Genomic DNA, 16,997 nt, shown 5'->3' on the forward strand with positions numbered 1-16,997 from the left:
AGTATTCTCTCCTTATCTGTATTTTTTTTCCATTTTAATTATAATGTGTCTTGGTGTGTTCCTCTGTGGGTACATCCTATTGGGATGGGATTCCTGGACTTATATAATTGCTTCCTTTCCTAGGCTAGGATAGTTTCTAGCTATTAAATCTTCATATCTGTTCTCAGCTGCTTTCTGTCTTTCTTCTCCTGGGAAAATTATAATGCAAATATCAGGGTGCTTGATGTTGCCCCAGATCTCTCTTAAGCTATCCTCTTTTCTTTAAATTATTTTATTTATTTATTTATATTCAGCATCAGATTTCCCCTGCTCTGTCTTCCAGCTCACTGATCTGTTTCTCTGCACCATTTAATCTACTATTGATTCTTTCTAGCGTATTTTTCATTTCATTTACTATATTCTTCATCTCTGATTATTCTTTATACTTTCTTTTTGTGATCCCATGGACTTTAGCCTGCCAGGCTCCTCTATCCATGGGATTCTCCAGGCAAGAATACTGAAATGGTTTGCCATTCCCTTCTCCAGGAGATCTTCCTGACTCAGAAATTGAACCTGGTTCTCCTGCAAGAGACCCAGGTTTCCTGCATTGCAGGCAGATTCTTTACCATCTGAGCCACCAGGGAAGCCCTTAAATTTTCTAAATCTTTGTTGAAAACTTCTAACTTCTTGCTCTAGGCAGCTCATTTTGCCCAGGTCACTATTCTTACGTTTATGTGTCTGGTAGGGTGGTGCCACTTCCCAACTCTGGAGAAGTGACTTCTGCAGAAGTCCTGTGTGTCCCGGTAGTGTCCCCTCTCTGTCCCCTCTGTGTGTCCCCTCTTTTCACTGGAGCTTTATGCTCTATGGGGTTCCCCATGATGTCCACGTGGGTCCTGATATGCGGTTGATCTGGTAGTCTAGGACAGCCCCTGTTCAGGTCGGTTGCCAGGCCCTGCCCTGTGAGGAGGCTGCCACCTGCTGGTTGGTGGGGCTGGGTCAGGCAACCACTGAGTCTAGAACCACCAGTCCCCCATCCCGCTTGGGCTAGTTCTGGCATATTGGTGGGCAGAACCAGGGTCCAGAAGACTCTGGGGGATGTTACAGCCCACTAGTGGCTGAAGCCAGATCCTGGGATTAGTTTTACCAGGTCCTGGAGTCCTGGGGACTGGTTGCAGGGCTCAGGGATTCTAGCGTTGGTGTCAGGTTGCTCGCTGGGGACAAGGAGAGGAGGGGAGAGCAGTTCCTATCACAGTGGAGTACAGGTTCCAGGGAGTCCTGAGGCTTGTGTCGGCCTGCTAGTGGGCAGGACCAGGGTGCAGCTGGTTTTAGGACACCATCTGGCCTGCTGGAGTCAGCACTGTGGCTTTCTTGAATGTAGGGTCTGCGCCCTGGTCCAGAGACAAGGGCAGGCTGCTTGGAGGGTAGGGTCGGAACAGGGGATCTGGGACGTTGTCTGCCCTCTGGTGGCAGAGGCTGTGTCGAGAGGAGGCTGTGTGCAGAGGACGTCCTAAGGCAGCCTGTCTGTTGATAACTGGAGTTACGTCCCCACCCAGTTAGTTGCTTGGCGTGAGATGTCCCCCAGCACTGGCATCTGCAGGTTGTTGGGTGTGGCCAGGTCTTTGCGCTCAGGAATCCTTAGCACCTGCATCAGGTGGAAGGAAATTCCAAGAATGTCTGCTGCCAGAGTCCAGCTCCCGAGGATGAGCCCAGGCCACCCCCTGTTCCTCCAGGAAACTCTTTAAGCCTAGCAGGTAGGTCTGGCCAAACCTCTTGTCAAATTATTGCTTTTTCCCTGGGTTCCAGAGGATGTGAAATTTTGTGTGTGACCTTTAAGAGTGAAGTGTATTTCTCCCATCCTTTGAGTCTCACAAAATTAAGCCCAGCTGGCCTTCAAAGAGGCTTCCCTGGTGGCTCAAATGGTAAAGATTCCACCTGTAATGAGAGAGACCGGGGTTCTATCTCTGGGTGGGGAAGATCCCCTGGAGAAGGACATGGCAACCCACTCCAGTATTCTTGCCTGGAGAATCCCCATGGACAGAGGAGCATGATGGGCCACAGCCTATGGGGTCACAAAGAGTCAGACACGGCTCAGGGCTTCAAAACCAAACACAATGGGGGCTTGTCTTCTGGTGGAGGTCCCCTGGGCTGGGGAGCCTGGTATGAGATTCAGAACTCTCAGTCCTGCAGAACTTCTGCAATATAATTATTCTCTAGCGTGTGGTCACCCACCCAGAAGCATGGGGCTTGACTGTATTTTGATTTTGCCCCTTCTACCTGTCTCATTGTGGCCCTTCTTTATTCTTTAGTTATAGAAGATATTTTCTGCTAGGTTTTGGTCTTTTCCATAAATGATTGTTCTACAAACTGCTGTGATTTGGTTGTACTCGTAAAAAGAGATGAGCTCGCCCTCTTTCTCCTCTGCCATACTTTTTACATCCAGAACTATGTTCTATTCTACAACAATCTAACCCCAGTGCTAAACTTAGTATACAACTCATAGTTGACTTAATGAGTGAATGTTGTTAGATACAATAATCTAACCCCAGTGGTTAGTATATGATTCATAGTTGACTCAATGAATATATATATAATACATTTATTGTTGTATTATATGTTGTACTATACACTAAGCTTTAGAAAGTGCTTTATAGATATTTGATGGCTGATTACTTATTTGTTTTGAGGGTCTCTTGGATTGGTCAAAGTGATTCTGATGCAAGGTATTTGAGGATGATACCTGCCAAAACACCAGGACATGGATAGGCAAAAAAGAAAGAGGGAAAAACCCACTCTGACTTCATTGCTCATTTCTCCTTTATCTTGAGATTTCTGCTTGAGTTTCAGTTGAAACACATGATGCCAATATACATCAGCAACATGTGTTTTCCATCTTGGGTGTTATCACTTAATTAGTAATGTATATGAGACACCTCCTCACACAGATCCACAGGTTGTCTTCACTAGAAAACAATAGACAACCACCTGGAGCTTTTTATTCACCATCATCCACTCCCATGACCTGTTCATTTTTTTTTTTTTTTTCCACTGTCCCCGTTCGGACGCCGCGAGCACCCAGCTGCTCCGCGGGCTCCCGGTCCCTGTGCGCGCGGCGCGGCAGCTCGCGTGCCCGTCCCGCGCTCGCCTAGCGCCCTCCCATGACCTGTTCAATATGACCTCAGTTTTAACATCAGAACAATAAAGAATTTGTGTTTGGCTTCATGAACGTGAATGTGAAGTCGCTCAGTCATGTCTGACTCTTTGCGACCCCATGGACTGTAGCCCACCAGGCTCCTCCATCCATGGGATTCTCCAGGTAAGAATACAGGAGTGGTTGCCATTTCCTTCTCCAGTGTTTGGCTTCATGTGACTATAATTAAGGGACACGTGTTTATATTTGAGTAGAAAGGGTTGGAAAGAGTTGGGCACTACTGAGCACACACATGTGCAGTTTTAACTTTCTTAAACTTCCAAATTAATGATTGGTCATCATAAAATGTCTATACTTTTCTTACTGAATCATCCTATTTTCCTCTGAATATCCTTCTTCATTTCCTTTTCCCCCCTTTCTTCTCTCCTGCCCCCGCTCCCCATTCCTTAACTCTTCTTTTGCTTTCCTTCACCCTGATTTCTCTTTTTCTCCCTCTCTTGTCCTCTAGTGGAACTGTGGATCTCTGAGTGTATGGATGACAGCAGGCCCCAGCATCTTCCATGTTACGCACAGGGTTCTGAGCACAGCATGCCTTTGGCCCAGGCAGGTGGGGGAGCTGAGAGAAACAGGCTAGCCATCTGGAGACGAACATATGGGTGGTGTGGCACACATTCTCACAATTGTCGGCTGCGAAGATCAGAAATAGAAAGGGGAGGTTTGACTCCTCTTAATCAAAGCCAAGAAAAAGAGACATTTGAAAGGGGTACCAATGTGAAAGGATCCCTATTTGAAAAAGAAGCATAGGTTTCCTACATTTGCATATAAGACTGAATTTTTTAACTTTAGAGATATTTCCACTTTTATTTAACTCTCGAGTGCTTTCTTTTTTATCTTATCATCATCTTCATTGCCATTATCTTAGTAGCTACTATATTAGCAGCTTGTTGCTGTTCAGCCCCTAAGTCCTGTCCGACTCTCTGCAGCCCCATGGACTGTAGCCCGCCAGACTCCTCTGTCCATGGAATTCTCTAGACAAGAATACTGGAGTAGGTTCACATTTCCTTCTCCAGGGGATCTTCCTGACCCAGGGATTGAACCTGCATTGGCAAGCAGATTCTTTACTGCTGAGCCACGAGGGAAGCCGTATTAGCAACTTAATGAAATGCTAATTGTTTACTACAGAAATTCCATTAATTTTAAGATGAAAAGAACAACTGTGGGAATTTTTTTCTTTCCTTCTGGTAGCCAGATTCCAACTCAGATAAACTGAAACAGAATCTTGGATATTGAGTACAAAAGAGGTACAAAATAGTGTGAAAATGGAGTAGGTTTTTTTCCTTAAAAATAACACTCCCTAGGTTTATTTTAATAAATAATAACTAAATTTGGTATATTTATAAAAAAAAAACTCTGTCCTTGAACTCAGGAGTGCTGTGTTAGTTCTAAGTTTGATCTTTGCCAGAGCTTTAATCAAATAACATTGGTTTGGGGACTCTCTTGCCTCATCTCAAAAACAAAGAGATCAAAATAAAAGATTTCTATACTCAGATATCCACTGATGGAAATTACATATATATATATATATTTTGCTATAAGTGAAATTGAATATAATTGGGTTTTTGTATTATACACTAAAAGAGACAGAGAGTTTTGTTAAGTTGCCTGGTTAAACAGATTAGAGTGGTGGTCTTATAATTACAAGGAATGGTTCCATGATGACTATTTTATTAGCTAATCTACTCTCTATAGAACTGTATGAACAAGAAAGTTGAATGGCATGTATAGAGGAAAAAAAATTATTAACTTGACTATTGGGCTTATTTCTGAACATATCATTTTCAGAGTTATTTGTGTTTACCTAGACAATGAAAACTCCATTCAAGGAGGAGTGAATGGGGTTATAAAAGATCAGAAAACATTTAATATAAAGGTTGATTGAATAAACAAATGGCATTATTATTTCTGAAGTGAGAACATCTGAGTCAGAGTGGGGAGCATGATGCTTCTCCTCAAAGATCTGAAGGGACATTAGGTAGAAAATGAGTTACGCTGCTTGATGTGGACTAAAGGCAGTCCACTCACGTCTTCCAAAACTATTTACTGAGTAGATATTATGTGACAAACCATAAGTTAGATGCCACAGATCAGATATTGAGCATAAACAAATATAACACCCATCAGTTCAGTTCAGTCACTCAGTCATGTCCGACTCTTTGTGACCCCATGGACTGAAGCACGCCAGGCTTCCCTGTCCATCACCAACTCCCAGAGCATGTTCAGACTCATGTCCATTGGATCGGTGATGCCATCCAACCATCTCATTCTCTGTTGTCCCCTTCTCCTCCTGCCTTCAATCTTGCCCAGCATCAGGGTCTTTTCCAATGAGCCAGTTCTCTGCATTAGGTGGCCAAAGTATTGGATGAAACTCCAGCTTCAGCATCAGTCCTTCCAATGAATATTCTGAACTGATTTCCTTTACGATTGACTGGTTTTATCTCCTTGCAGTCCAAGGAACTCTCAAGACTCTTCTCCAGTACCACAGTTCAAAAGCATCCATTCTTCAGCACTCAGCTTTCTTGTGCTTCATCCAGCCCAGAATCTTGCATGATGTACTCTGCATATTTATAGAAAATTCTGACCAGAATCTAATGAATCCTACAAATAAATATAAAATTATAAGTATGACAAGTGCTTTGTAGGAGGAAAATTGATCTAGATAGAGAGGTCAGTGATTGTTTTCTGGGGAAGAAACCATTGGAATCTGGAACATGAATGAATAAGATGGAATTAACTTAGCAAAACAATCATTTTGTGCATGTGTATATATGTGTGTTCTTGAGAACATGGTTAAAATAGAAGATTTTTTTTTTCTTTTAAGGTAGAATGAAACAGCAATGCTAAGGTCTTATCGTAGGAGGGTCATGGTCTAAAAGAGAAACCTAACAGGTGATTGGGACACAGGTTGGCAGATTGTGTGGAGTGAGTTGAGGCTGTATAAAGGGGTTAATGCACTTAGGATGTCATAGGTCATATGAATTGTGATCAGCATCCATTGAAGTGTGTCATGGGATGAAGCATGTGACATCATTACATGATTATTTAGATAAGTGTAATATGAGAACCATTGAAAGAGACAGAAAAGTACTGTTGATCAACTGGTCAGGGAGCTTCCGGTTCCAGACAAGAAACAGTGAAACTTAAATGGTCAGGGAGGGGAAGTTGGTATATGTGGGAGAGTTTAAGAATAAGGAGCAACATAATTTTTTGTTGAACTGTACAATGAGAGAGAGAAAGGGAGGGTGTCAAGAGTGACTCCTGGGTTTCCAGCTTGTACAAGCTCCAGATGATGGTGATTTCCTTGTTCCCTGGTAAGATTATGCAGAGGAGACCGGGTTTAAAGACTTGCTGTAGATATTATGGGTTGAATTGAGTCTTGCTGAGCTCATGTTTCATGCTCAAAATTTTTAAATTACAAAGTCCTTACACACATACAGTCAGAGAGTTAAGTCACAGTTCAGTATTCATGAAAGCCAGAGTTGCTGAAAGACTGGGAGAGAAAGGGCAAATGAAGAAGGACCTTTGCAAAAGCAGCTTGACTCTTCTTAGTCTTGATCTTGTTTTAAACCAATGCTGAGACAAGCATAAAAGGAGCCCTCAGCAAATATTCAGCAAGGACCCACTGTGACATTACCTAGAGGTCTGTATTCAAGGTTGAAAGTACTACCAGAAGAAATTCGCTCACCTGTGTCTTCCTTGCTTGGCGCTAAGCCTCAGTGCCTGCTGACAATTCAAGCTGTTAATAAAAAGAGGGCAGCCTTTTCACCCACATCAACAATAAAATATATAAATAAAACACCATGTGAAGAAATGCATAAGGCAAAACAAGTAAAGAAATAGCTGAGAAAGGATAAAGCAAAGTCAATAAATGCTATTGATTGAGGATGTTTTAAGAATGTAAACATTCAATATTGAAAAGAAAACAGAAACATAATTGTAGATGCTGTTTAATATTTGCACAGCCTTCATTAGAATGCTCAGTACAGTTAAACTTTTTTAAGGAAAACCTTTCTGCATAAATATAATGTGCATATGATTTAAACAATGTTCTCTTCAGTTGTCTGAACTACTGTATAAAATAGCTCCAAATTCCCACTGACTGCTAGGACCTCTCCAAGTTACCTAAAACAGAAATTGTAGGACATTTGTGAAGTTTTACAGTTGGTATACAATTCTTTTAATATCTTCAAGTTTTTAAAATTTTTGTGTTTGGCAGTACACTATGCTGTGGAAAACTGTAGCATGTCTTTCTCAAATATCTTGGGTTTACGACAGAAAGACATCATTAAGAAATCAATCATTCTCCAGGTTGAATCTTTTCCAGTTTTGTCTCGGAAATAGTCAGCAACTTCAAGCTTTTAAAATGATCATTTCTTTAATAGCCTATGGGCTGTTAAATCATGCAAATAATTAATGATGTAATTAACACATAAAGCAACACTTGCAAAGTTTGGTACTATGAAAATTAGCTAGACTTTTACAGTAAATAGACAATAAATTCCAAAGAAAAGAGAAGTAAAGAATACATATTGAGATTTTGTTTTTTGTGTGATGGTGCCACAACTAGAGGAAAAATTTTTAATTGGCCCTTTTGGTGGACATGAGAACAAAATAACATAAGCATTTGTAATACTAATTGATCAGTTGGTATACTTACTATCGCCTAAAGCTGTTAAGTCCAGTTTTCTGACATGTCTTCAGTTGAGAAGGAAGATCAATTATAATGGATTGTAGAGGGGAAAATATTTTTCTAGGAAAAAGTGGGAAATTGTGCTGAGGACCCTGGCTTCAGGCAAGCTCCTTTTAAATCTCTACACTCTAGGAGATAATGTAATTGTTCCTTGACCAAATTTTCCCTTTCTCCTCCGCAACTCCTGCCCCACCATCAAAAGTGGCTCAGCCCTGCCATGTTCCCACTACTTTTTTTCCCTATCATCTTTCATTCTTAACAGCAGACATTCTAGTTGATATTATGTTATGCACTTTTTATTTCATAAGCATTTCTTTCCTTCATTAGAACTGAATCTTGTCATTTCTGATTATATTCCTGTTTCCTAGAAAAATGACTAACAGTTTCAAGGATTCAAACAGTATATTTTTTACAAGTAAGCCCTTATGTGACAGGTATAATTGAAGGTGCTTCATATGTATTTTTTCTTTAAATACCTCAATGAAAGTGAAAGTAAAGTCACTCAGTCATGTCCGACTCTTTGCGACCCCATGGACTGTAGCCTACCAGGCTACTCCATCTGTCCATGGGATTTTCCAGGCAAGAGTACTGGAGTGGGTTGCTATTTCCTTCTCCAGGGGGGATCTTCCCTACTCAGGGATTGAACCTGGGTCTCCCGCATTGCAGGCAGATGCTTTTACCATCTGAGCCACCTGGGAAGTCCTAATACCTCAATAGGTTTAGCTTATAATAAACACTCAGTAAAACTAATTTTGTTAAAATAAAGCAAAATATTCTTCCAGTGTAAGGATGTTCTTGAATACCAGCTAAGTCTACCCAACTTTACTGGTTGAAATATTTCCAGTGACTTATTTATTGATAAATGACTATTTGACCAAATTTCCTACATCAAACATAGAGAAAGCAAGAGAATTCCAGAGAAACATCTACTTCTGCTTCATCGACTACACTATAACCTTAAAACTCAACATTCAAAAAATCAAGATTATGGCATCCAGTCCCATCATTTCATGGCAAATAGATGGGGAAACAAAGGAAATAAAGGATGTGAAAGTGTTAGTCCCTCGGTCATGTCTGACTCTTTGCAACCTCATGAACTGTAGCCCACCAGGCTCCTCTATCCATGGAATTCTCCAGGGAAGAGGAGACCCGGGTTTGATTCCTGGGTCAGGGAGATCCCCTGGAGAAGGGCATGGTTACCCGTTCCAGTATTTTTGCCTGGAGAATTCCATGCATTGAGGAGCCTGGTGGGGTACAGTTCACGGAGTTGCGAAGAGTCAGACATGACTGAGCTATGACTACTATGTCTGGGATCAGAGCTATGCAAAAGATGTGTCCATAAATGTCTATACACATTAAGTATGTTGATGGCAATAAATACAGTATACTGAAAATGGAAAGGACACAAGTAAGTAAATTATGTGGATGACAACTGTCTATAGTAGGTGCTATTGACTAAATTGTGCCCCCTCCATTCAAATGTTAATCCTAAACCTCCAGAGTGATTATATTTGGAGATAGGGCTTGTAGAAAGTAATTAAGATGAAATGGGGGACTTCCCTGGTGATTCAGTGGTTAATCCAATGCAGAAGATGTGGCTTCTATCCCTGGTTGGGAATTAAGACCCTACATACCATGGGGCAACCAAGCCTGTGTGTCACGGGTACTGAGCCCCTGAGCTCTAGAGCCCGTGCATGGCAAGGAAGTTTGAAGACCCCTGTGCCACGACTAAGATCCTATGCAGGCAAATAAATATATGAATAATTTTTGAAAAGATTAAATAAGATAGTAAGAGTAGTGGTGTAGTCCCATAGGATTAATTGCCTTAAAGAAGAGAGAGCAACCTCTTTCTCTCTTTGCACACACCAACCAAGGAAAGACCACATGAGAGCCCAGCAAGAAGGTGGTTGTCTGAGAGCCCAAAAGAAATGTCTCTTCAAGAATCAAGTCAGTGGACACCTTGAACCATCACACTCCATCACTTTGAGGAAGAAATATCTGTTGTTTAATGTCCCAGTCTATGATATTTTGTTATGGCAGCCTGTGTGACTAATACACTTGGGACTATTATTCTCTCCCATTGTATGGATGAGGAAATTGAGGCACAGAGAAGTTAGGTATTCTGCCTGAGGTCGTAGAGCTAGGAGGTAAAAATGCTGGAATTTGAGTTCAGTACAGTATAATCCCAGAGCCCATCCTATTAACCATTTATCTAGCTTCCAGGCATTAAGTAAAAGAGCACAGATACAAGGGAAACATGTCAAGAAGAGAAATCAAAGAAAAGTGAATTGAGCCTGGAGACACAGTAGAGGCCAAACCAAGCAGGGTTTTTTAAAAGATGTCCTACTTTCCTGAGAGTGAAAGGAAGCCACTGAAATGCTTTAAAGCAAGGGGAACAGACGATGAGATGATGGATGAGATGTGGATTCTGAAGAGGCCACTGTAGCTATACTCTATTTGTTAAAAAAATATTGAGAAGACTTGATCTCAAGAGTGAAATAAAAATGGTCATTTGGAATCTCCTTGAAATCCTTATCTTTTCCACAACTCAGCTTAGTGCCTGACATATCACTATAAAGGCAGAACTGTGTTAATAAAGCAAAGGAGTTCAACTTCTCCAAAGAGGTTAGGGATATGAGGTTTGCCTGCTCAAGAATCTCAGTTGCAAGTAAAAATAGTGCATTCTTTTCCCCTTGCTATCATAACAAATTACCACAGACTTAGCAGATCAAAGCAATTGAAATCTATTATCTTATGGTTCTGTAGGTCTGAAGTTCAAGAAGATTATGGTTGGTCGGGTTCCATTAGTACTACACAGTTGTAGGAATGGGATCACCATTTCATTGCTGGCTGTCTGATAAGTCATTCATTCTCATCTGCTGGAGCCCATATTTCCAGGCTTTTGGCCTCTTTCAAAGCCAATAATGCAATGCAGGCAGGAGACACGGGTTCAACCCCTGGTTTGGAAAGATCCCCTGGAGAAGGGAAGGGCTACCTTCTCCAGTATTCTTGCCTGGAAGAATTCCATGGACAGAGAAGCCTGATGAGCTACAATTCATGGGGTCACAAGGTGTCAGATACAACTGAGCAATTAACTTTCACAAAGCCAATAATGGTTGGTGTCCATATCTCTCTAATTCTTCTCTTTCTGCCTTATTTCTCCAATGCATATCCTCTGCCCCAATATTCTATCTTTTGCTTCAAGGACCCATATGATTACATTGAACCTACCCAGATCATCTGAAATAGTCTCCTTAACTTCAGATGAACTGATCGGTAATCTTAATTGTAACTGCAAAATCCCTCCCACAGCATTAACTAGTGTTTAAATAAGCAAAGGGTAGGAGTCTTGTGGTAAATGTGCCTAAAGCATATGGTTTCCATTTCTTTGGACATATCTTTTAAAATTAATTATATAGCATGGACAATGTTCTTGAACATATTATTTGTTGTTTAGTTTCAGTCACTATCAATACACATTTTTCCATTTTTCCACTAGTCATAAAACAAGAGTTAGATAAAACACATTCTCTTGAAAGGAATCATAATTTCTAATGCTAAGAGTGGATATGTCATTACATGCAGAGCCAGTATATATGGATAGAGATTGAAAGCCTAGAAATAAATTTCTTAATATGATAAATTAAGATATTCTACTCATTCCAATTATCTTTCCAGCAACCCATCATTCTTCTGAGATTTCATTTTGCTATTTCAGATATAAGTGACATATTTTATTCAGTCAAAGCCACATTCATAATTTCATAGCAAAATATGACAAAAAACAAGTGCACTTTAGATGATAGATGGTGAAACTTGCAAGTAGGAACAAATTCTGATTTCATTTATTTTTACTATATATTCAGCTACCTCCAGCAATGAAGGGAGAAAGAGTATGTCGTGGTAAATGTCTCTGTGCTAAAGCAAGGAGTAATTAGTCAATATTAGTATTTTGTATGAATCTTCATGCTTCATCAAAATCAGTCTCTGTAAAGAGATGAGGTACTTCAGAAATATCCTTAAGGCAACTACCAAATAATATCCATGATTTTGAAGGAGTTAATGTGTACCCCTTAGTCAGGAGCTTATCTGAAGGTAACTAAGGCATTTCAGAATATTCTTTAAGATATTATAAATACAGATAAAACCGAAAAATGACATTTAGTTCTGCATAGAGATAAATGAATAAATTAAGTATTATTTAATGGATTTCAAATCTATACCACTTTTCCTCCATTTAAAAAAAAAATCAGGTAAGATTTAGTGAAGAGCTAAACATCTTTCTAATTTCAAAGTGTTTAGAAAAATAACCGTGCATTCCAACAACTAATAGGGAATTAAGTTTATCTTTCCTTAAACACAAACAATAAATCTATGAGCCAATATGAAAAGTTATTTTTCAATTTGCCCTACAGTGTTCCTAAGGTCATGTGTCTCGTGTTCTATGCTTTCTGTAGGGGATCAGAAAAAAATGTCGAGGGAATGCTAATGACATGCCCATTATAGAATTGTACAACATGCTGATTGATTACTCGGGACTAAAATCTATGCAAATAAGGAACTGAGGGTCAGAAGTTATGAAACACAAGAATGAAAAAGAGGTCAAGAATCCCACACATCTTCTCTATTTAACCAGTAAGTGGAGAGATGATGAAGTTTAGATGTGTTTTATTTTGATTTCATGTTAAGTACACAGTGTAACTAAAAGGGCATTGCATTGATTCTCACAAATTGTATGAATTCTTTACCAGCTTCCCTGGTAACTCGGCTGGTAAAGAATCTGCCTGCAAGGCAGGAGACCCCAGTTCAATTCCTGCATCCGGAAGATCCCTTGGAGAAGGGATAGGCTAGCCATTCCAGTATTCATGGGCTTCCCTGGTGGCTCAGATAGTAAAGAATCCACCTGCAATGCAGGAGACCTGGGTTCAGTCCCTGGGTTGGGAAGATCCCCTGGAGGAGGGCATGGCAAGGCACTCAGTTTTCTTGCCTGGAGAGTCCCCATGGACAGAGGAGCAGTGGCAGTACATGAGATAGCAGAGAATCAGACATGACTGAGCGACTAAACACATGCTTAAAACACAGCACATTGTATGAATACTGTATATATGCATAGTAAGTATTTAAAGGTAGTCAATGGTGGTGTAGGAAGATGTCCTTGTCCTCAGTCAAATCCTAGTTACATCCATGCTGACTTGGAAAAAAAAAAAAAATCTACAAATTTTATCATCAACTGACTTCAATATGTATACTATTTCCAAAGAGGCAAGGGATTTCTGAGCATGCATTGCTTATAATTTTTTTAGGAAGTCCAAATATTGTCACATTTTTATTGTGTTTATAGAGACTCACTCATCTTTCACAATACTGCTGAGAAATGCATAGGTAACTGACAGTAGCATATGTCTCCTGATATACAATGAAGTCCCTTTTCTGTAGTACAGGATGGTATATATGCCTCATCTTACTTCACTGTCTTTCGGATCTCTCATTTTATGTGAATTCTCTATAACTTCCAAATTTAATCTGATGTTCTCCTGTTAACCTGTTTCATGCTAATTTAATTACTAGGTCAGACAGAAGAACTGGGAAGGGTAGAGGAAAATTTTCCCTCCACGATAATATGTTGAGGGGGTTAAATTAGGTAGCATATTTGAAGCATTTACTAGAATGCTTGGCATATATTTGGCACTCAATAATATTAGCTAGTAATTTTGATAGAAGTACAAACAGAGCAGTTTTAAGAAAATAATATCTCAGTGTTATAATCAATAGCAAGGTGCCATGTTGCTTCTATAAGATTTTGTGTGTGTACTTTATATTCATTTCATTTAAGAATTACAATCTACCTTTGAAAGGCTCTTAGGTTACAAAACAAAATGTAAGGTAGGATAGAATCAATGTGAATAAAATCACATTTAATTAATATTTTCCCCTTAGTCCAGTGCTTTATACATAGTTCACATATGGGTAATGCTTGATGAATAAATAAATAAAGGGATGGAAAGATGAGTGTAAGTATGTATCCGTAAATGAAAAGCATTCTGAATCATAGAAAAAATACAAAATGATTATATTTTTGACATCTAATTTGAGCAGATTGCCACATTTCAGCAATAGTTCTAAAGATAAAGAAAAGTAGGGCAAAAAGAAGTGTTTAAGTTTCTGCTTTTACTTCTTTTCTAAGGAAAAGAAGATTATTTTTTTTCCCCTGACATTAAGTATGAGCATGATTTGGAGAGAGCTTGTGCTATAGAAGAAAAAGATTCTATTAGTTTCTCCTGGTTTTGCCACAATCTAGCCATGTGAGTTTTGGTGTTTTTTTTTTTCTTTTAAAAAAAAAATTATTTATTTTAATTGGAGGCTAATTACTTTACAATATTGTAGTGGTTTTGCCATACATTGACGTGAATCAGCCATGGATGTATATGTGTTCCCCATCCTGAACCCCTCTCCCACCTCCCTCCCCATCCCATCCCTCTGGGTCATCCCAGTGCACCAGCCCTGAGCACCCTGTCTCATGTATTGAACCTGGACTGGCGATCTGTTTCACATATGATAGTATACATGTTTCAATGCTATTCTCTCAAATCGTCCCACCCTTGCCTTCCCATAGAGTCCAAAAGACTGTTCTATACATCTGTGTATACATCTGTGTCTCTTTTGCTGTCTCGCATATAGTGTTATGGTTACCATCTTTCTAAATTCCATATATATGCGTTAGTATACTGTATTGGTGTTTTTCTTTCTGGCTTACTTCACTCTGTATAATCGGCTCCAGTTTCATCCACCTCATTAGAACTGATTCAAATGTATCAATTTAATGGCTGAATAATATTCCATTGTGTATATGTACCACAGCTTTATTATCCATTCATCTGCTGATGGACATCTAGGTTGCTTCCATGTCCTGGCTATTATAAACAGTGCTGTGATGAACATTGGGGTACACGTGTCTCTTTCTTTTTTTTTTTAATCTGAGTTTATTTATTTATTTATTTATTTACAGTATTGTATTGGTTTTGCCATACATTGACATGAATCTGCCATGGGTGTACATGTGTTCCCCATCCTGAACCCCACTCCCACCTCCCTCCCCATCCCATCCCTCTGGGTCATCCCAGTGCACCATCCCTGAGCATCCTGTATCATACATCAAACCTGGACTGGCGATTTGTTTCACATGTAATAATTTACATGTTTCAATGCCATTCTCTCATATCATTCTGCCCTCACCCTCTCCCACACAGTCCAAAAGACTGTTCTATACATCTGTGTCTCTTTTGCTGTCTCACATACAGGGTCATCGTTACCATCTTTCTAAATTCCACATATATGCGTTAGTATGCTGTATTGGTGTTTTTCTTTCTGGTAGCCATGTGAGTTTAATCTCCCTAGAATTTTGGATTCCTCAGTTGTAAAATGAAGGAGTAGAACAAGAGTACTGACAAAGTTGAAAATTTTACTTTCAAATTTTTGTAGTTTAGAAAAAAGAAACTATATATATATATATATATAATTTATTTAAAGCCACTGTATCAGGGAGCAAGAGTGGTTTATTTTATGACAATGCAACCTTAAGAAGTTATATCTATGCTACTCTAGTGGGATTTAACTTGATTCTGAGATCCTGGCCACTGCTAATCACAAAGGATCATTCACTCCCAGCTTAGCTGGAGGCCATGGAACTCAGACTGGATACAAACAGACTGTCTTTAAATCTCAGCTCTTGCTACTTGCTAGCTGTGGCCAAATAATCTTTCTATTCCTTTTTATCCTCATCTTATAATAAGGGAATAATAATAGTATATACTCTCTGAGCTTCTTTGAAGGGTCGGATGAGTTACTATAATGTATATAGTAAGCACCAATAAATGTCAAGTGTCTAGATTCCCAGGTGGCTCAGTGGTAAAGAATCTGCCTGCCAATGCAGGAGATGCAGAAGACGCAGGTTCGATCCCTGGGTCAGAAAGATCCCCTGGAGTAGGAAATGGCAACCCACCCTAGTATTCTTCCCTGGAAAATTCTATGGACAGAGGAGCCTGACAGGCTACAGTACAGAGTCAACTGTAGGTTGTAAAGAGTCAATGTGACTTAGAGACTGAACAAGAGCAACAAATTAATATTGAAACTTACAGTTGGTTAGAGGAGCTTTCAGAAGATGAATGGACAGCTGCTTTGTGTCGCTCAGCCTGTCCTACTAGACACAGGTCCTTGGCTGGCAGTGGCCATGCCTTTATTTATTCTTCAGCACTAATTGAGAACATATAGAAGTTGAGCTCCAAATGTTCCAGGCTTCCCAGGTGGCACTAGTGGTAAATAACCCGCCTGCCAGTGCAGGAGACATAAGAGACTCAGATTTGATCCCTGGGTCCAGAGGATCCCTTGAAGGAGGACATGGCAACCCACTCCAGGATTCTTGCCTGGAGAATCCCCATGGACAGAGGATCCTGGTGGGCTACAGTCCATATGGTTGCAAAGAGTTGAACATGACTGAAATGACTTAGCACACACACAGACACAGACACACACATACACACACACACACACATCTATGATCCAGGCACTGTATAAGCACAGATAATGCATTAGTGAGTAGACTTACATGGATCATGACCAAAGAGCTTGAGTGGGACAGAAATAACAAAATCATCCAACAAATAAATGGCTGATTTCATTTATTTTATTTTTGTTTTATGGTCACATGACTAATTATAACTAATTTTATGCTTATAAATATTTAAGAAAAACAAAAAAATACATGACAGGAGAAACATATATTATTCAGTACAGTTCACTGTTTTGCCCTTTGCCTTCATATTTAGTCTAAGGAGGCCAACCTGATCTACATTCTTTTTTTTTTTTCTGGTCTATATTCTTTAAGACAGCCTTGTGAACCTCTATGAAATACTAAACTTGAGGTTTTTATTCATTCATACTAGGATTCAGCAGTGTTCTAAATACGAGAGATGCTTCAATGAACAAGCCATAAAAGATCCCTGTTCTCAAGACATTTATATTCTATATTGGAGAGACAGATAATTACCTAGAAAATAAATGGATACATAAATAAGTAGAACTATATTACAGTGAAAAGTGTTTTTCCGGAAATTAAAAACTAGACAA

General features: G+C 39.6%; 1 long non-coding RNA gene across 5 annotated transcripts in view; it reads left to right on the top strand.

The window, feature by feature from the left end:
- The first annotated feature begins 360 nt into the window (after positions 1 to 360).
- Positions 361 to 16,997, top strand: part of LOC147348223 (uncharacterized) — a 176,349-nt gene continuing 159,712 nt past the window's right edge. Inside the window, exon 1 of one of the 5 annotated variants that reach the window (XR_015151947.1) lies at positions 361 to 1,730. This is a non-coding gene — a long non-coding RNA (uncharacterized LOC147348223). Of the gene's footprint in view, positions 1,731 to 2,996; positions 3,293 to 16,997 lie in introns of those variants that run through there. The other 4 variants (XR_015151944.1, XR_015151942.1, XR_015151939.1 and 1 more) reach the window with 4 other exon arrangements.

Source organism: Bos grunniens, chromosome 22, assembly GCF_055505025.1.
Source record: "Bos grunniens cultivar Pamir isolate PY7600 chromosome 22, Bosgru_T2T1.0, whole genome shotgun sequence".
NCBI lineage: Eukaryota > Metazoa > Chordata > Mammalia > Artiodactyla > Bovidae > Bos > Bos grunniens.